Raw genomic sequence first — 22,340 nt, forward strand, 5'->3', positions numbered from 1 at the left:
CCAATTTTTCACCATCTCTCTACAGGACCAAACAGAAATTCTTGTAAGTGGGGCATAAGGGTTGTCCCCAGCTCACTAAATACGTAACCTGCATATGCAAGTGTTGTAGCTTATCTTTGAAGCAATGCTAGTGTAGCTACACTGTCACGCAGAAGCACTCTAAAAAACTTAACTCTGCATCTCATTTTCCCCACCACACCATCAACAGAAGATTAACAAACAACACTCGCTTCTACAATCCCGAATGCCAACAGCTGTAGCAGAGACACAATGTGCACCAAAAAAACACAACAAAAATTGTTCTTGCCGAAACACATAACGGCAGGTGATTGAGAACATGTCATTTGCCAAGCATATGACAAAACTGCCTAACAGTTCATTAGGTCTCAGTTTAGACCCGAACAAGAGCAACGAAGAAGAAAACGTACTGAAACTGGACATAAATAACGAGTTCCCCAAATTCTTTCAGGCAGGTAGCAACATCTTTGCAGGTGCATCTTTGGGTATTGAACAGATCCCACAAGTCCAGCTGGTTCGAGATTTACATGGTCCCGGTCCTACTCTGACTCTCCCTTGCTACAAAGGGGCAGCAGCATCCTCCCCCTCCCGTAGGCCTCTGGAGTAATCCCGTTTTCTAACCCTCATAAAGAAGCACTTGGCTGGGCTACCAGAGATCGTGGGATGATACAGTTGAATGGGCCACGTACATTCACACAGACACCAGAACAATACTAATGCAGTCAGCTACTAAATGCAACAGAGCCAGCAGGAGGAAGAGGAAACATATGGCTCCCATCTATCCTGTTACAGGACACTTCTAACATGCACCCAGTCATTTGCATTTCACCCTAAGCAAGGATACCAGATTCAAATCTTAAATAAAATAATTGCCTCCCAGTGGGAGTGAGAAGCCTTTGTGGCTCAGGGAGTTCCCTTCACCTCCCACCCCTCCGGCCACCTGCATTTGTTACCAGGGCAGGTTCAAACCAACTCTAAAGAAAAAGCAAGTGAAAAAATCCTAGCAAACAAAAACCCAAATCTTTTAACTGACTGCTTAAGAGACCCAAGTTTTTCTCTTCAGGAACTAATCTACTTTATAGCCACTGTGCCAACACAGGGGGTAAAAATACAACTTAAAACATCTGGCAATTGCTTTGGTGTATGGCTGCACAGACAGGGCTGACGCAAGGTAATATTCAGAACAACTGAAGAGCAAGAGAGACTGGTATTGTTATCTTTCCACGTGTGTCAGTGTAGGCAGAGGAAAACCAGCACATGCTAAACACAAGCACAGCACTTCCTAAGTCACTTGCAAGATTTTGCTGTCACTCCATGCTAACTAGCCATCCTAACTCCTAAGACTTCCGTGAAAAGGAAACCAAAGGTTTCCACAGGCTTACCACCACTCCAAAGCTCAGGTCATTCATTCTTCATAAATAAGAACGGAAAGTAAAGAGATTCCTCCCCCTGCCCCCGCTGCTTACACAAAATCCCTAATTCCTAGAACTTAAGTCCTCCTTTCACCATGTTTCACAACCTAACGTACACCAGCTTCTCTTTTGTAATACTGTCATTTTCATACAATGATGAAGACTGAAAAAACTTAACTGCTGTAACTGGTCTGGCGCAGTTGCCCAAGGCAAGATCTACAAGTTCATTATAGAGACTACTACTGGGTGCGTGGAGCTCCCCGAGCGTGATGACAAAAGCTCTATCCAGACAGAGGAAGCACTTACCAAGAGGATTCAGATCATGAAGAGCAGCACCCACTTACAGCTTCAGCAGAAAATCTTTGTTCAGGAAAAGAAAGTGGTACAGAAACATAGGAAGCAGTAACTGGAAAAAGATTATGAAATAACTAAACCAAGAAACTGTTTGGATTTTAGCAAAAAGGGTAAGCCAACGGAAGGCATGAGAGTTCGAGAACAAGGCACAAGGAAAGCATGGTGAAAGAACTCCCTAAATAAAACAGTTTATTTTGAGAAAACTCTGGGTAGGAGTTCACACCGTATCCACCCCAGATCCTGAGCTTGTTGCCTTACAGCAAACCAAGTCATTGCAGATCTGCTGAACACCCATCTTCCATGGTCAAGGAAGCAAGAGAACGCACAACATACTGGAAAATTGTTAGGTATCACTTAATCCCTGCTACCCCCCTTCCCAGAAACAGGGGGGTTCTTCCCATAAGCTGGCAAAAACTGTAACAACAGAATACACAATGATTTGGTCTCATCATCTGTTCCAAATACGCCATTCCATATTGGCCGCCACTACCTTTCTGATCACTACTTCTCAAATTCAGCACAGCCATCCTAGGACAGCAGGAAGTGGTCTCACACGAAAGTCAGGCAGGCATCCAAAAGGAAAAGTAATTAGGATAAATGCAGGCTGCTAGTTGTCGCATGCTACGGAACTATCTGCAATTTTGGCAATAGATTATCAGAATTCCATTCATTTATGCAGTTCATTGTATGTGAAGCCAGTTAACTGCAAGCACTCCTTGATACAAATGAAAGTTCAAGGACTCAACAACCTGGTATGGCTTCTCTAAGCCAAAACCCTCGTAGGACATGTTTGCTCTTGAGAAGTCTAGTTATAAATGTTGCTGCAAACATTATTTCAACTACCTTATTAGTTCAGAAGCTCTCCTATTATTTAACCAAAAAAACCCATGCTCATTTATTTATGCCTTAGCACCATCAGTTAACTACCCCTTTAAATGGTTACCTTACTAAGTAATCCCACTTCCTCTCTAAACCCTGACCACAGCAGCATCTTATTCCTGCTATCCTGCATTACGATTCCCAACACTGAGCTGAAGGCATCTTAAAAAACCAAAACAGATAAAGAATGATTTTTTTTTTTCCAATTATGTCAATCTGTTACATGTGACAGATTTAGAAAGCCTTCTTGTTCCAGGCCTATTTCCTTAACTCCTTGAGCATTTGGTGAAAAAAGTAACTTCGAGAGTTCTGTCTGGTGGCCAACAATACACACAATAATAGATGTCTTGATCAAGTATGACATTTTATTTTCACCTACATTCCGTACGTATTGGGTTTGCATGGCAAGGTTTTGGTAGCTGGGGGGAGGCTACAGGGGTGGCTTCTGTGAGAAGCTGCTAGAAGCTTCCCCTGTGTCAGACAGAGCCCATGCCAGCCGCCTCCGAGACGGACCCGCCGCTGGCCGAGGCCGAGCCCATCAGCGATGGTGGTAGCGCCTTTGTGATAAGGTATTTCAGAAGGGGAAAAAAAATTGCTGGGGCACAGAAATGGCAGCCAGAGAGAGGAGTGAGAACATGCGAGAGCACCAGCCCTGCAGACCCCCAGGTCAGTGCAGAAGGAGGGGAGGAGATGCTCCAGGCGCCGGAGCAGAGATTCCCCTGCAGCCCGTGGGGAAGACCACGGTGAGGCAGGCTGTCCCCCTGCAGCCCAGGGAGGTCCACGGGGGAGCAGATCTCCACCTGCAGCCCAGGGAGAGAGGACCCCACGCCGGAGCAGGGGGATGCCCGAAGGAGGCTGTGACCCCGTGGGAAGCCCGCACTGGAGCTGTCTGTTCCTGAAGGACTGCAGCCCGTGGAAGGGACCCATGCCGGAGCAGTTTGTGAAGAACTGCAGCCCGTGGGAAGGACCCACGTTGGAGAAGTTCATGGAGAACGGTCTCCCGTGGGAGGGACCCCACGCTGGAGCAGGGGAAGAGTGTGAGGAGGAAGGAGCGGCAGAGGCAAGGTGTGACGAACTGACCCCAACCCCCATTCCCTGTCCCCCTGCACCGCTAGCGGGAAGGAGGAAGAGAATTCGGGAGTGAAGTTGTGCCCGGGAAGAAGGGGGGGGTGGGGGAAGGGGTTTTAAGATTTGGCTTTATTTCTCACTACCATATTCTGATTGCATTGGTAATAAATTAAGTTAGTTTTCCCCAAGTCGAGCCTGTTTTGCCTGTGACGGTAATTGGTGAGTGATCTCTCCCTGTCCTTACCTCAACCCACAAGCCTTTCGTTATATTTCTTCTGCCCTGTCCAGCTGAGGCGGGGAATGATCGAGCTGCTTTGGTGGGCACCTGGTATCCGGCCAGGGTCAACCCACCACACCATAACACAATTAGCTCTATCTGTGAGCCATTTCTCCCGAGATTTTAAAATGCTCCGAGCAAGCAGGCAGCACCTGCCTTTCCCTGTTAAGAGTCTCTGAACAGTCCTTCAGTTTCAAAACATCACATTAATGCAGAAGTGAAAGGGGACAGAGAAAGCCTCAGAAATGCCACACTGAAGATCCCATATTCCTGGACATAAAAAGGCCATGAAATGGGGAACACGTTGCATCATCCCCACTATTTGCCACAACCAATTTCTAGACTTTCAAAAAGAACTGACTTCTCACAAAATTCTTGCAATTCCAAGGACGTTTTGCTCTCTTCACTCCCACATCCAACATTTCTAGCAAATTATGGCCTTCTATTTTTATAGGTAAGTACAGCTACAGCAGTGCCAGATGCAGTTCGACCCAGTACTAAATCAGGAAATGTGTTTAAAGCAATTGACTCACTGAGCCGGGATGAGTCTGGAAGCCTGGCGAGGAAGCCACACTTCTGAGCCACAAGCAGCGCTTCCCACTGTCAGAAGCCCACACGCCACTTGGCCTCACAAAGACGTCACAACTTGCTTGTAAGCAAGAACACAACATTTCCTCCAAAGCTGTAATTTTATCTAGTCATCTGCTGACAGGGAGGGTTTTTAACGATGCAGATTATGCAGGCTGTTCTGTCTTAGGTTAGCAAGATAATGTTTCCAGAAGAAAGAAAAATTTTCAGGCATCCTGCTTACACCACACTTACCAAGCTGCCTCAACAGCCCACTTCAGCTTCAAACGCAGCATCGGCCGATCTTTTACAATCAAAGCAGCTAAATATCCAGGCTAAACTCGTGCTACACTTCTTGTTAACTGCAGGAAAGGAGCCACTTAAACCTTCGCGCTCCTAAGAGAAGCACTTTGGCTGTCCTGGCTTAGACCTCCTCACACCCAACTATTTGCGTACTGTAGTCTTTCAGTGGAGCTTTTCACCTATTTCCATGAAGTCTGCCGCTATCCGGGGAAACTTGAATTAGAAGATAAAAGCTTAGGCTGCTTATGCATTAAACTTAAGGCTTCACAGCTTGTTCTTATGACAAAACCAACCTCTCACCACAGAACCAAGCTCTTACCTACTATTGCGTCTAGCACGTCTCAAAGCTACAAGCAAAAAAACCTTGCCCGGAACCTAGCGTGCTTCACAATCAAACACAGAGATGCAGATCAAAGCTCAAATCCTGCCTCTACCCAGGCTGCCAACCTATCCATTTTGCAGCAGCAGCACAACCTAAACCACTGAAATATTAACAGTGCTCCAAAGTCTTCCTCAAATTCCTCTTGAGCAAACACAACCAGACCAAGTTATCCCGTAATTCACTGACAATTCATTACGGCATCTTTAACTAATGCAGTACTTACAAAGTAGGCGATTACTATGCCATTGGCAAAATGGAAGAAGGAGAAGTAGAGATGCCACCCTGGAGAACATGTAAGAATCTGAAAACCTTTTTTTTTCCCCTGCACACCTACTTGCACATCACGTACCAAACTGACATGTTTTACAAGAAATTAAGATTTTATTTTAAAATATCACACGCAGTCAACTTCCACAGAAAGTATAGAGACCACTGCTCCTCCTATCTGTTTCAGGCTACCTGTAGGCTCAAGAACACAGTGCTGCAATTACCATAAATCATTTCATACAGGGCTCATCAGTGGACTGTTTTATCAAACACTGGAAAGGACAGAAACCTGCCCTGGGGAAAAACAAATAGAAAATGCTGCAGTGACGCCGTTCTCAGGATACACTTGCCACCTATATTCTTCTAACTGGTATATAATGCTGAGGCCATGGGATATCATCTTTCTTTCTTTCCTTGGGGGAACGTGCGAGTCACTAACTTCTGCAAGTATAACTATAACACTCAGTGCCTGCCAAAAGCGTTCATCACCATGGTCCAACTGAAATAAGCCCTTCAAAATATTTGGAAGTGCTCAAGAGATTCTGAAAAAGCCAAACTCGAGACAGTACGCAGAACGTTTACCTGGGGCATGGTAACTTTTCATATTTCAACTCCTGCTTTTTCATCTTCAAAGGCCTTTGCAAGCATTAATTAATGCTCACAAAGTATCTTTGAAGTAGGCATCATTAGCATCTTGTTAGACACAGGGAAACTGAGGCAGCAACTCACTGCCAAAGGCCAACAAGTACATTTATCAGTCCCCAAGTTTCAGTTCTCTATCTCCCCATCTCCCTTCTCCTGCTGCGCCTCTTTCTAAACTCCCATACACAGAAACACTGTAAGGTGAGAACCAAATTCCAAAGCAGCAAACAATTCAAGCCTTCAAACAATAATATGGGTCTTCAAATGATAACATCCTGCTAAGAACAGACACATCAGAGTATGATCGTGTTAGTGTCCAACAGCCAACACGTTGACATAGAAATTTAAAGGTCAAGCAACTTTGGGGAAATCAAATCAATAGTTCCAGCATTTTCCCCATGACAATCACAGCATCAGGACAGCAGGTAAACTTAAGTTAAGTTGTACATGTTCGAAATCTGCACTGACGAAGATTTAACTTGAGCATTTCTATTTATAAAAATGAGTAGTCACAACATTTCTGTTCTGAAGAGAGTGTGCGAGCCAGGCATTACTTTGTTCAGCTCTTACAATACCAAGAAGTCAATTATTTCCAGTCCAATTTCCACTCATTAAAATAAGCCTGTCTCACTCAGTTCACTTAAATTTGGAGGTAACAAATCCAATGTAAGAATTCAAGAAGCAAGCATTCCACAATCTTGTGTTCCTTCGATGTCCTACCACGCAGCAGGTCTCAAGACAAATAAAAGTAACCACCAACTCAGGACAGAGAAAGACGGCCAAGGAAGCTTCAGTCCCATGATCAGAGGTTACAGGTCCAATGGGCCAGAGAAACGAGTGCTTCTGCCAGGCTCTGGGGCAGGATGAGAGACCCCAGAGCCCAGCTATTCAAGAGCTATAGACAATTTTGCAAATGCTGTTCTGCTCCCCGCGATTACTTCCCGTGAAGATGACTATGAGACCCCTTTAAAAGAACGGGCTAATGGTTTTACATGAGATATGGTGCTATCAGTCCAGCCAACGCGAATTCAGAAGACTGAAGTGCTCCAGGACAGTACAGTACTGGGTTACAACTCGACATTAATAGGTATTTGAAGGCTGTTCAACACAATCCGAGAGTTTAAAGCCAGCAAGCATATGGCTAAGTAGATACTCTAAGTGCACAAGCTGATAGCTCTCACCCTGAAAAACGTCCCTCTGTGTAAATTCTTCAGATACAGTCACTGTATTATTCTGAACAATAATAAAAGCAACACGCTTTTAAAGAGCACTCCCATCTAACAAAAATAACTTTCACAAACATTAAGCTATAAAAAGTACAATTTTCTTCACATGGAAGGAAATACAGACTCTGCCAAGATCACTAAGCAAATCAAAGCAGACCGTCTGGGAAAGAGTTAAGAGCTGCCAACTCCTTATACAACATAGCTGCTCTCCCAAAAAAAGGTAAGGCAGTAGTTAGAAAGCAATTCCAAGGCCCAGGGTTTTTGTTTTGCTTTGTTTCTTTGTTTAGGTTTTTTTTTAAGGAAGAATCAGTTGCACTGACTTGAAAAATTGTCACAGGCACATGGTCATTCCTATAGAAACGAAATACATGTTGTTTAGTGTTTATACACTCTACTGTAGGAAACAGTAACTCAAAGTACTTAAATCAATGGCACACAGCTGAAATTTCCCCCTGTAGCTAGTATGAGATACAAGAATAACCTAAATTGCCTACTACACCTAGAGTAAGTCACTGAAGTTGGAAATATCAAAGGTAAAAATGGTGAAAGTACAGGTGCCTAAGAAATTATTCTTCCCAAAGCTAACACTGCACTTGGTAACGAGGCCTCCACTTTTATAAAGAATGTCTTTGTGTGGTTAACTCACCTATTGCCTGCCCAAGCCACAGCCAGTTGCCAAGGCTACAAAAGCCCGGTGCCTCGGAGCCAAGTTACTTCTTCCCAGATTTCAGCATGCTCCTTCTGCAGCACTGCCATCAGGCAAGCGGTGTGGAGCATCTTCAGGAATAAGTACTCGACTCTGCCAAAGAAACAACTTAGGCTTCCAGACATCTCTGTGCAAACCCATCCCCGTCATATTCCCACAGGGGCTCCTGCTCGCTCCAGAACCGAATTGCTTCCTACGTTAAGCTGTCCTTTCAGACGCCTGACCCCCTGTTGCAAGGAAGGGTGCTTGCTTTCTGCCTCCCAGTGACAGGCTCTCCTCACTCGCAGGCTGGCGAGGAGGCCCGGCCGGACCTTCCCCTTGGCCAGGCGCCCGGCGTTGGGTCGGGGAGAGCGGCTGCAGCTCCTGCCCGAGCCCACGGCCTCTCCGGGGGGAAGCAGGCAGGCCCTGCTCCGCTCAGGTCCTCTCCTTGCAGGGGCTTCTGCTGAGCATGGCAAAGCTGCCCGTGGCAGCCGCTTCCCCGCAGAGCTCTGTGGCGGTTTGTCTGGTTGGTTCCCCCCCCCCCCCCCCCAAAAAAACTCCAGGTCCTTGAGCTTAGCAGCTTAACAAGAAATTCAGATTTGAAAATAAATAAATAAATCCCAAGGTAACAGACACAAAACACAACTTTCCACAAAAGGCAGGGGGTCCTTTCAGAAGAGAAAGGAAGGAAAAAAGCTTAGTTTCAAACACCATTTTTTTTAAGTACTGAATACCACTCTTTAAAAAAAAAAAAAAAAAAAAAGCCACCAGCAAACATGAACCAAAAAGTTTCCTCATCTGAAAAAAAAATAAAGGTATCACAGACTGGGGGAATTTAAAACAATGTCCTTATATTTCAGCACATGGAATTGACAACGATGGCAATACAACACAGGTTATTCCTAAAAGAACAGCTTCTTCAGATGTCTGGAAATGGAATACATACAAATCCAGATAAAACCCCAAATCCCACTTTTTTCTTGTCAGTGAAACACTGTCATTCATCCTTCCTCATCCCGCCCTTTTTCTTGTCAGTGAAACACTGTCATTCATCGTTCCTCATCCCGCCCTTTTTCTTTGCTACACCATGGAGAAAGTTCAGTTTGCTGTAGGTTTTTCAACCTGAACATGCTTCTCAAGGGTTATAGTGACCATTATCATTATAACAGATTTGAAGCAGTGCCTCCTTCTACCAGAGTACTGACAGTGAAATAGGTATTTTTTTGAGACTTTTAATTGTCTACCCATCAAGGCAGGGACTAAGATCTGGCTTCCCCTTCTCGGAAAAATAGCTGTCTGCACAGACTGAAGTTCCACACAGGATGGTATGAGAGGAGGCAGAAGAAAAAGTCATCATCTCACCAATAGCTCTTAAAAAATACAGGTATCATTCTACACAAGATACTACATGTTAAAAGAGCAGAAGTTTATCAGATGATTCACATCCAGTAAGGAGAAAGTTATTTAAGGTAGCCTTAAGGAATGGTTTTGCTTTGGCTTGTCCCAACCATCACCACCCAGTTTTGAAAGCTGTCATAACACGTACACATTCTTAAAATACTTTTTTTCTTCTTCTATACATACACATTTTAGAGTCAGTGAAATCAAGCAAATGCAGGATTTGTCCAGCAGAAGTCAGATGCTCTTACGTGCACCAGAAGAGAGCTGAAGGCAAGCTTTTGCTGGCTAAGCTATGCCTAGGGGACAGGTGACTGGCCCTTGGAAACCGGCCATTTAACTCTTCCCTCTGAGACATGCCATTGCTCACCCTGCAGCAGCACACTTGGTGCCAAATCCACAAAGATGTTAGGTGGCCGCAGACCGTTTTCTAGCCGAGCCAGGCACCTATGCTCCTCTGCGTCTCTCCGCCTCCCTTTTTCCATCTGCAAGCCCAGAACGTGCCTGTAGACAAGGGGAAGGTATTATGCTACAATGCTCATGTCTACTACAGCCCAACCCATGTGGGTGGCTATGGTGTTCCTGCTGTTTCACCAGTTGGATGCAACCCTTCTCTCAAGTAATCACAATTCCTAATCCAAGGAGCAAGTAAGTGTCCAGAACACTATTCTGTAACCAGGAAATCATCATCAGTTTGCTATGTTCACACACAAAATAAATTCCCTTGTTTCATTTACAACATATTCATTTAATACACTTTCATCCTCTGGAAAATCCTCAAAATAAACAAAGCAAGTCACAGTTGCCCTCACTGGATACTAGCAGAGCTCCCTCTGTGCACTCAACAACACAATTAAGCCAATTCCCAGAGCAGCCAACAGTTGCGGAAGTGACTCAGCTCCTCCAGCATTGTCCTCTGTAGGACTAACAGCAGTGCTGGGCAATGCAAGGAGAGGGACAGGCCAGAGACACAAAAAGAGGTATACAAGGGTGTCCATCAGAGAAAAACTTAGATGAAAAAAGGAAGAAGTACACATTCAGCCAAGCATGCCCTACTGACTTGCAGAGACAAGCAGGCAGACATGCAGACCACAGAGGAACTGGAACATGCCCGTGGTATAAAATCTGCAGCCTCCCGAAAGGCTCACTCTGCATGTTTTATCAATGTCACTGGGCTGCTGCTCCCACGTTTCTCCACAGACTTTTTCAAAAGGTTTAAGACTACCAAACATCACTTGAAACAAGTTTTCACTCCAATTCGCAAGGACGAGGCTTTTAGCAGAGACCCAAGCATCTCCTCTGCATGTTCTCCTCTGACATCCATTTGAAATCCTGTTACGTGAGAGGAATCAAGATTACCCAGAATGTTTTGCTGCACGCTCCCGGGTATCCATCGACTACCTTGAGGCAAACGCAACGCTGTCTTCACTCACAAAATGTCTGTCTGATTACAAACAGAAATTAGATTTTTAAGAAAGCTGAGGACTGGTCTTGGCTGTTTTGTTAGGTTCTTTCTCTCAGATCCAGGTTCTTTGACTATTTTAATACTAACATTTACTGTGTACATACACACACACATATCATGGAACTGCAGGGCATAATCAAAACCAGATTTACTTCTGCAGATTCTAATATCCTAATATTCATGTACTATTTCTTCAAAAAAGCAGGCTACCAGCAGCTTTGAAGAAGGAAAACATGAAGTATTCTTTCCTCTCCAACTGCTTTGTTTTTTCCTATGGATCACTGAGATGGAGTTTAGTATCTTTATCATTTCAGTCACTAATTAAGCTCTCTGCAAACTGAATTGCACTATTTTCTCACTAATGTTCCCCTCTTTTCTCAGGACACCCTTATTTCTGTCAATTAACATTAGCTCGCTTAAAAGGGAGGGCACAGCATGAATTCAAACAGAAGTTAGAACTTCATCCAGTTATGCTTCAAAGTTTAGTTTCCACAAAGGTTCAAACCTCGGTTTACTTCATGAATGTACCTAATAAATCATTCAGTAGACATAACTACACTTCTTTTGTAAAACCTGCCCTTTCCCATACATAAAACTTGGCACTAAAAAGCCATTTGAACACTTATTTCTGCTGTACATGAGTGTATGGCGCATTTTCCTTTGGAGAAAGAGGATTCAATCAAGCTGTAACTGGTAGACTACTGAAAGAAACTGAAAGGTTGCTGAAAAGGATGCCGTACGTACCCTGCAGCAAGGACTGCTGTGGGAAAACTCAAGCCACAGAGAATGCAGTTCTGCCCCGTGGCAAGCAAATTCAGAAACAACAAAGTCAAGTGCTTGTGACAGACGATTATGTAACATTTGTTAACAGAAGTATACCTATGCACTCCATACCCATCGAAACCTGCAGAAAGACTCAAACCTGTGAATTTTGCAGTCCGAACCATCTCAGATGGTCTCCCTCTAATTTGTTATATGCATAATGAAGACGCAGACCCAAGAGCAAATGCAGAAAGAAGAACATCTGCGTATTTGGGGGAAATTCTTAAAACCTGTCACTCAGATGTTTCCAAGAAAATGTTACGTTCTAAAGGAAAACAATTACACAGAGGGAAAATGCTCAGTAACACATGCGGGAGTGAGGATGACACAGCACATGTTATGCAGATGCATGGAAACATGAAAAGCAGTATTAGATAACTCAGACGTCATGCAGAACATAAGGGAACGGAGCAGGTTTTTTTTTCTCTTTTTAAGAGGGAAGCAGTAGCATTCAAGTCCTGGCCTGGCAGTCAAAGTGAACACCAACAAGAGAGGGAAATAAATCAACCACAGAATACGAGCATCCACAGATGATCAGAAAACAAAACTAGCAAGTACCATTATGGATGCAACTAAGCAAATTATAAAAGAAATATCAGGAAATATATAAAGCTACACGTCTGGGTTACTTCTTTCAATAACACACCCGATCGCATCTAAAGAAAAGATACTGGAAATGTTAATAAAGAAAGAAGGTTTACTAAACCATTTAAGCAGGCATGAAGGAGTTCAAGATCTTTCAACAAGTAACTGAAAATATCATTAAGTGGCCTGGAGAGCTCCAGCTTGCCTTGCGCAGCCTTGCACACTGCCCGTCCCATAAAGCATCATCCAGCTTGTGGGGCAGGAGGAAAGGGGCGGGGGCATGTCAAATAAATAAAGCAGGTGATTAACAGTATTTGCCTACCTATGATTTCATTGCTGTAGTACTTTTTTGATTTGATAAAACAAGGACAAAAGTATCCCATACCAAAAGTATACGCTACTTCCCACAGCAAACTGTTTCCCCTGCTACAGAGATTTCCTTATATTCAGCTAAATTCTCTTCATGTCTTTACATTACTAATGCCTGCTGCATCCTAAACCATATCTGCTGCTAACAGTCACACCCTTTAAATACATTCAAGAAAGCAGGAAGCAGCGCTTTTCAGAAAGCGGTCTACAAGCCATTGAGGATGGTAAATTGCAGCAATAAAAGTTTGGCTCCAGTATCAAATTAGATCCTTACTTATACACCAAATATAGTGCTTGGAGAACATGCCTCAGAACATGGATCGTTTCCCAAAACGCTGATCAGTGCTTTTGAAAACCAATGCTTTATGAATGACTAAAGCAAATCTAGTCATACAACCTAAGAAATCACAGCAGGGCATTTGGAAAAAAAAAAAAAAAAAAAAAAAAAAAAGAGAGAGACTAAACAGTTTAAGACCGTCTTCAATCCTTTTAAACACAATAAAAAGAACAATCTGTTAATGAGTTTAGGAAAAAAGCAAGTTAAAAAAGAAGAAACTTAACTACATTTTAATGGGGGAGGAGTCACTTTAGCACTTTATAAAAGGCTGTCTTTTATTGCAACCCCCACATAAAACAGGCTGATGAGATGAACATGGCAAATGAGAAATACTTGGCAACTTCCCAACAGAAAACCTCAAAGCATACATGTAAGATTACACTTAAACTTTGATTAATAGGTAAAACGAGGTCTGAATTCAGCAAACAACAGAACAATCATTAGAAGCAAGAAATAACACAGAGAATAACAGGAAGATGAAATGGACAGGAGGCAGTAATGAATAATCTACCAGCTTTCCAAAAATACACTGCATTACCTCATCACCAAGTATTTCTTACACATCCCCCATATTTAATACAATCTTTTATGTGCTGTGTGTAACTATCTTCAGTAAAATTTGCTTATATCTTGCAAAGTATCGTATTGGGAGAATCCACCTATCTGAAGCATCTGAGGGGGAACAACAGCTCCTACACACACAGGAGAACATTTCTTCTGAGATTATTTAACCCTGTGCATTTGAGAGTTGAGTCCACAGTCAGTTTAACTGTTCTATGGTGAATTTAAATATACAGGTTTTTCCTCTTTTCCACTCACACTGCAGCAAGAAATTTTAAAAAGAGCTGTCAACCACAGAAGTTGGTTGGACATTAGAAACACTTGATTTTTTGTAAGTCACGCTTCAGCATTAGAAAAAACAGTATTTTGTTACCACAAAATATGACAAGTAAAAGACATAGTAATGCCATTTTGATTCCTGGATCTAGAACTCTCAGCAAGTCCCTAAAAGAATTGCTCCATTCAAGCAAAACCGCGAATGTGCTACTGAAGTTGGTAAAAACACAATTAAAATACCAGCTAGCAAAACAAAATATGGGTTATTTTATTAAGGTCAATATAGGAAACCCACCCAATCGTTATTTGGGTTGAAATTATTTCTGTATCAAAAATCAGATGTCTCAATTTTTAGCAAAAGAGGAATTTACCAAAGCTTACTTAAGCTCGTTTATTCTCTTTGTCATAAAGAAAGGAATTAGTCTTGTGAGAAAGACAACAAATCCAGGCATTATGAGTTCTTATCCGCAAGACGGTCGTCTTCGCTGAGGAAGGGATTAAGATTTTGTATGTCAGGAGCGCTCATATCTCTAGGACACAAGCAATTAACTCTGGAGGTAAGCTACCAAATTCAAAGTGCAATGACAGACAACCCCCCAAAAAACCCAAGTATGTGGAAAAGAAGCAAACTTCAAATAAAACTCAACTGAAATATGGGTGGGATCACAGGAGGTATGTAAGAATAACAAAAGGAATGGATTCCTGCCAAGGAACAGCTGTGAACTGGAGAAGGAAGAGAGGAAAGGGTGAACAAGATAGAAGTGTCTTCACCAAAAAAAAAACCAGAAGGGAAGTTGGGACAAGAAGCTATGGTCACAGTCGGATTTCAAGATGAATGGGAAAAGACAGAACAAAGGAAGAAAGACCATTTACATTTGCAAGTTATATCAGAGCAACCAAAGTCAATGTTTTGAAGGGCAAGGCCTAAATGGACCAAAAAGCTGCACCGACTCCCGAAGAAAAAGAGAAACGATGCAAGGGAAGAGTGAATGAATTCACTTCCAAGTACTGCTTTTAAAAGTTTCAAGATATATTTTCAAGGAAAAAACGCCCGTTACCTTCATGAATTCACAGTGGGGGACTGTCTTTTTATTAACACAAAATTACCATCTCATACGCATGAATTTACTGTCTGCTGACTCAGGCTACATATTCAAAATGGGAAGCAAAGACTTGAATTAAACGGAACATGTCCAAGATGCACACCACTTGTAACTACACTGTACAAAACTGGGTATCAGGTTGTGGAAGGCATACACTTACTAAGCTAGCTAAGAAATAAAAAGTCATTTTGAACTTAGTATCCAGGGTCCAATTTAAGCTGCACGGATACATGCCTCTCCAGACAGCCAATCCCCAGCTCTCATTCCCTTCTTTGAAATCCTTTCACCAAAATATTGACCCAGGCAGCAGTGCCCTGGGAAAGCATCTGACAGATCCACATGCAGAGTAACCACCATGCTGGCTCTGGGAAATTATGTGAAAAATTATAAAATGAACTTTGTGGTTACTTCTTTATGATCTGCTTTTAACTGATCCAGAAAAGCTGCACATACATGGTTTTAGATAACCTAGCATCGTGGTTTAACCCCAGCCGGCAACTAAGCACCATGCAGCCGCTCACTCATGTCCCTCACAGTGGGATGGGGGAGAGAATCAGAAGGGTACAAGTGAGAAAACTCGTGGGCTGAGATAAAGACAGTTTAATAGGTAAAACAAAAGCCACACATGCAAGCAAAGCAAAGCAAGGAATTCATTCACCACTTTTCATCGGCAGGCAGTTGTTCAGCCATCTCCAGGAAAGGAGGGCTCCATCATGCCTAACGGTGACTTGGGAAGACAAACGCCATCACTCCAAACATCCCCCCTTCCTTCTTCTTTGCCCAGTTTATATACTGGGCATGACGTCACATGGTATGGCGTATCCCTCTGGCCAGTTTGGGTCATCTGTCCTGGATGCATCCCCTCCCAAATCCCTGTGCCCCTCCAGCCTTCCTGCTGGCTGGGCATGAGAAGCTGAAAAATCCTTGACTTAGTCTAAACACTATTCAGCAACAACTGAAAACATCAATGTGTTATCAACAGTCGTCTCATACTGAACCCAAAACATCGCACTACACCAGCTACTAGAAACAAAATTAACTCTATCCCAGCTGAAACCAGGACACCCACCTGGTCAGAATGTACTGTAACTCTGGAGGGAAATTTATAGTACCCTGCTCAATTTTAAAATTCAGTGTATTTCCTTCCAGAAGGGGTAAATGCAACAGATGTCTTCCTCTGGAAGAGAGCACCCAGAAAACTTAAAAAGATAAATCATTTTCTTGCCCTTATTTGCCTCATAGAGACTCCAAAAAGGACTTTTGCAGATTTTCCTCCCGAACGCTTTCAGCGCCATTCACCTAAGTTACTTTCCCATGGTACAGCGTGGTCCTTCACACCAGCACAAATATGTCCATCACAACCTCTCTTCAGTAACATTCACATATCACACAGCAGGTGAAGTGACAATACTGACAGCCAACGTTACACTAGTGCCACAGAAGCGCGATGGAAGTGAAAGGGAAGGAAATGCTGTGTTTAAAAAAGCAACACACACAGAGACGACAAAGCAAATCACTACATCCTGATAATCCCACCTCATGAAATTTACAGGCTAGAAAAATTTTAAAAACTCTGTGAAAAGCAATTAAGTTACATTCAGTTACAGCTGAAGATAGATTCTACAGCATTTGAATATATAACCCACAATCTCCCTCTCTGTGTACTTTAACAACAACAACAAAAAAAAGGACAAAACCCAAACAACAAGTTCATTGTAGCTCAACTCTAATGGGAAGTGGCTTAGTTTACAAATGGTAAAAGCACCGTACAGCATGTCCTGCGGTTTAGGTTGATTTGTGGGTCAAAGGCTTATTGATAGCTTTGGCAGCAATATCTTTCTTGTTGCTTACTACGGAAGACTTAAAAGTGGTGTAATTAAATGCAGCTACTTACTTCTCTAAGAAGAACAAGCAGTTTCATTCTGTCAGCCTTGGGCACAATAACATATTACCGCACTTGCAACTCTTAAGCCACCCCTCAGTGGACAAATGCTTCTAATATTTTATCCTTTTTCAAACAAGATAAAAAAAGACTAGATATCTTTCAGGACACGTACAGCCTAAGATGTAACTGTGACCCCTGGGCTGTCCTTACCATGGATGTCTGTTGCCATGAAGAGGTCCTAAATCCAAAGCCTTCACAGAAAAACATCAAATCCTTTTGGTGCCTTTTCAAGAATAAAAACCAAGCGCCTTCACACGTGCCTAAATCCTCCCCTGAAAGCAATCCTTGTTCCACCGCTATTCTCATCTGACAAATGTAAATAGCTAATTGCATAGGTTCGCTTACATTGCAAACACGAAGAGGAGAAACAAGGGAAAACAATTGTAGCATAAAAGCAAACAATTAGGAAGCAATTAAGACCGGACATCACCGCGATGTAGTAAACACAACTTTCACACCAAACAATGCCTTTCTTCATATGATTTTTTTTTTCTTTTTTTTTTCATTCCAAAATGCTTCTATACTGAGAAGGAAGCATCTAAGAACATTTCGAAGTGTCTATCGCTTACTTCATCAATTACATGTTCCCCAAAACAGAGTATTAGTGGCAAAAGTTTTTTTTCAAATGCAATTGCAAGCTCAGACATCTTACAGCCTGAACTGGTCTGCACAGCTCTGTTATTCCAAGGCAGACTCGTTCTTTCTGAAATAAAAGCCAGCACTCAGCTTCACAGCCCTCTACCTCCAAGCTTACCGATAGGGCAGCAACACTCACGCATTACTGGATAAAATTTATCTCTATGTCATCGTACGCAAATTTGATCAGCTACTTTTTGAAAGCGTATGCTCGTTTACCACGACAAGCAGACGTTTCGTCAAACTCATCAAGAATGAACAAAGCCACTGTCAGAGGAATGGCAAGAACTCAACTACCTAAAAAGGTAGTAACACACACAGAAAGCCAAATGAAGTTTGAAGGACAGGGTTGGCGAAACAGCTAAGCTTATTCAATTGCCAGTTTGCAGAGAAAAAGGGAGAAGCCTCCTCCCTGCCTTTTGCCATGTCCAGACACTCCTGCTGCTTCCATTATTCTGACAGCATCCCTCATGTCACTACACAATGACACCAAGTAACTAAATTAGCAAAAAACCTAATCCCACAAAAAAGGAATTCATAGTTTTCTGCTGGTTTAGCTTCTTGAACCAGCTCATTAGAAGGATGACAAGTGCCTCAGTGAGCTTAACCCTATCAGCAAACTGCACCCTAACTGTTTTGGGGTCTTCAGGGAAGGTAAATGAAGAGGGAAGCAGAGTGACAAGCACTTTAAAAGGCCTTTTTCAAGAGAGTTCAAGAATTGTAAAAGGAATTGTACCACAGGCAGCACAAGAGGCAACACGAACACCTCTACCTAACTTTTTCATTCCCGTGGTTTCTGGAAGCTTTCTGTTCCTTAGTGCTCACTGCTTTCAAAGCGAGACCAGCTGCCAGCCAAGTAACAAATCTTTTGATAGCGGGCATTTCAAAACAGGAATTAAACACAGAGTTAATACTGCAAGTGAACTGATGTGCTTCAACAACATTAAACACAAATTTCAGGTAAAAGCACATATTTCTACAGCCAGTAATTCAATGACTCATAGAATCATTTAGGTTGGCAAAGACCCTTAAGATCATGGAGTCCAACCATTAACCTAACACTACCAATGAAAGCTATAAGCAGCTAAAAAAAAAAAAAAAAAAAAAAAAAGACCAAAAAACCCCCCATTTTACTTTCTGTGAAGTTCATTGTCAGAGCTGATTCCATATTAACTCTACCTCTAAGGAATCCTTTTGCTTTCCTCAAAACTCAAAATTACTGTTACCAAGACTTAAAAACCAAAAAATTCTTTAAACAGTTGGCAATAACTTTGCAGTTCTCTCTCCAATTTACTCACAGACAAACTCAAGAGACATTTCATTCCTGGTACTCTGCCAAAAAAAAATTAAAAAAAAAGAAAAAAGAAACCAAACGCATCCCTAATGGTACTGCTTAAAAAACACGTTTTGCAGTAAGGTAACACATTCACGTGTCGAGAACCTCTACCCTGATCTCTACTCTAGGAACACAGCCTGCGCAGTAGTATTACACTAATCAAGCTAAAACTGAAGAAAACCAGTACCTTAAGATACAGAAGAAAAAACATCTGAATGTTCGACAAGCATATACTTCCCGTTTCTAACAGCCTGTGAATGCCTACACGTTGATTTTCAGTGACCGAAATTCCAGTTTAGAAGTGCCTAACAGTCTTCTGTAGGAGTCCTTGATAAAGAGGAGATAAATACCACATCTCCAACTTTCAACTACATAAGGAGCACTCACGAAATGCTCGGTTGCTCTCCAGCTAGAGTAAGCTGAAAAACACTGCCCACTGTAGAAACTGCTTTCACTTATAAGTAGCAGCAACTCAGCATCTAGGAAAGGTGAAGAAGGGGAAACAACAAATAGCCGTGATGTTCTTCAAGAGCAGGAGCAGACCGGGAAATCAGGAAGGCCACAATGCTTGTCTGTCTGGAAACAAACTGAAACCAGCTCTGGTTTTGGTGTTACTCTGCAAGAGATGTAAGGAAAAAACGTCACGTCCCACTGCACTTTCTGCATATACATATACACACAAACTATGATTTTACTTAAATTAAAAAAAAAAAAAAAAATTAACTCACACGCACCATCAGAAGAAGCTGCTATGCTCTGCTGTGCTGTATAACAAGACGGAGAAGGAAGAGCACATCTTTCTCCCAATCTGGTTTACAAGTTAAGTTTACATCGATCCATAAACATATATGCCCCAGAAAACAGCTACGGGTCCTCACCCTTACTTGCTGTTTCAATCAGCTCCTGGTCTTTCCAAGTCTCATGAGTTACGACTACCTACACAAATGTCATTTTAAAAAACCATACGCTGGAATTCTCTGAGAGGGATTTACCAATACATAGAGGTTAGGTTGGTTTTTTTTTTTAGGAAAAGACAATTTCACAACTTCAATAATAAAACTTAATCTTTTCCTTTTAAAAATAAATGGTTTTCATCTAGCTTTTTTTTTATGTTAAGTTTTGCCAGCATAGGATAACACAAGCATGTTACCATATGGCACGCCTACCAGAACTATCTTTAATTTTTTTGCTTGGAGATGTAAGCTAAAGTACCTGCAACTATGCTGTAATTTCCTTTTAGAGAGAACTTATCTAGCTGATATTTTTTGGAACTGAAGATATTTTCTAGTCCAATTCTCACTTTTTAATTTTTTGTAAAGATTCAGGATAACCTATTCAACCATTGAAGAGGTTTACGAAGTCTTTTCAGAAAGGAAGAAACAAATCAGAAAGAGAAAACAGTGGTGCTGAAAATAACAATTGCTGTCAAAACCGAGCTGTATTAATTCAGTAGCTCGTCTCACAAGACAGTCTTTTTATAATGTTACCCATAACCAGAGAAGACAATGGTCTCCCTTGATTTCCACCCCCACCCCCCCCCCCATGTAGCTTTATATGTCACTGGCCCTGGCAACAGTGAAGAATAGCAATGGATTTGTCAGCGGACAAGGACCGTGCAACGGGCCCGCGAGGGGGGCCCCAAGCACCCTGTGTTATCCGAGCACAATCGCCCTGTTATTTGACAACAAGCAAGTCTGCATGCAGAAGACAGCTTTTGGTATCGTACTCGAGTGTCAAACTGACAAACTACAGCCAAGTTACTGACGATAAACCTGCACGATAGCCAATTTAGAAAACACTTCTAGTCTAAGTGCACAAGGACAATCTTCACCTGCTGCATCTTTATCACGAGTTCAAAATTGTGAGTCAGTTCACAAAAAGACAACCGTATCACTGAGGCAGAGAAAACAGCATGGACACAAAAACAACTTGGCTACCTCCACACCAAGGAAACTTTCGGTGAAAAAAGGGGTGAAAACATACTACGAAAAACTATGTAAAAAGGACTGTGAAAATGTGGGGGGTTATCAGCTCAAAATACAAGTTTGTACTACTAAATCTGTAAAAGCGTAAAGATAGCCAACCGCTACCTTAGAATAACTTTATCAAGTTAACATGAAATTCAAGTTTGACAAAAGATGATGCTAACTTTCTGGATACTTAAAAAAAAAAAAACACACCAAAAAAAACCCCCACCAAACCCTAACTATTTGCCAGTTACATAGAAAGTTTCCCTGGTCTCCCTGAGGCCTGCCAGGCATATTTTAAAATTTCTTTTTTTAAATCCATTTCTAGACTGCAGATGAGCAAATTAGGTGCCATCTACAACACTCTGCCAACAACAGCTGAGACAGCTTTGCCAAACATTTCTAGCTTTGCCATGCAATAACTTCAGTTTCAATCTCCGTATTTCACCCAGCAGGACCACTTGAAACAATGCAGGTAGGGGTAAAGGTTTGCTTTCCTAGGTTTCAGAAGAGTCTGGAAACAGAAACAAGCATCTCATTATTGCTTGTGACAGAAGGTAGAGGGTTTCATGCTTTTCCGTTACCAGTTAGCCAAATGCTACGGAGAGGGAGACTCTCTAATTTACAAACCAGACTCCCAGGACACCACTGTACTTGAAATCCTGTCCCCCCTTCTCCATTGCAGCAGCTGAGAATTATGAAGGAGGGGGACAGCTGGGCTTCTCATTAGAAGCACCGCGCCTGAATCCACCGACGGTCATTTGTACCCACCTCCCATTTGCAGCTTGCACCCTGCAGCTGATAGGTGTCTTTCAAAACCTCTCTTGGGGTAAGGCAGCACAAGCGCAATGACAGGCGAGCTGGTTTAGTATGGCAGAGTTAAAAGATAAATGCAATGGAGGGATTTAGAAGGAAGACAGCACCGGTGGTGTCTCCATGAGAACACAACTTACTAGAACGCTCCAGCTCCCAAGATAAAGTATCTTCTCTAAAAGCAGACTACGTATACATCTGTTGGTTATCAATATAAGCCTTTAACAACTGTCAGATATTATGGCAACGGTCCCACTAACTGCTCGCACGTAACTCTGAACATGCAAGAACACTCAGCGGGGCGAAGGCCTTAGTGGAGCTTGGCTCGGCAAGGGCGCCTTTTTCAGCTGCTTGGATTTCCCTTCTTTCCCTAGAGCACATCTTCACTTTAATTAATAGGTCACTGAACCGGTTTACGTTAATTGTCAGAAGTACCTCGTCTTTGTTCCCAAGGGGAGGGACCAAAGTTCATTCAGTTGTTGTCGACGATGCAAAACTGCAAAACGTAAGGTTTTGCGCACACCCAAATCGCCACCGATTCCTAAGGGAGCTTTTTTATGCCGCAGTAAACAACTGCCTTCTCATTAGCAACGTGCACCCCGCCAGCGATCCCTCGCTCGCCGGCTCGCTGCGTTCGCACCAGATCA

The 22,340-nt window shown here is 42.5% G+C and overlaps 1 protein-coding gene across 1 annotated transcript in view; it reads right to left on the minus strand.

Moving 5' to 3' along the window:
• MOB1B (MOB kinase activator 1B) overlaps positions 1-22,340 on the minus strand; it is a 41,416-nt gene that overhangs the window by 18,024 nt on the left and 1,052 nt on the right. The gene's annotated exons all lie outside the window — the stretch shown is intronic.

The sequence above is a fragment of the Harpia harpyja genome, chromosome 2, assembly GCF_026419915.1.
Source record: "Harpia harpyja isolate bHarHar1 chromosome 2, bHarHar1 primary haplotype, whole genome shotgun sequence".
Classification (NCBI taxonomy): domain Eukaryota; kingdom Metazoa; phylum Chordata; class Aves; order Accipitriformes; family Accipitridae; genus Harpia; species Harpia harpyja.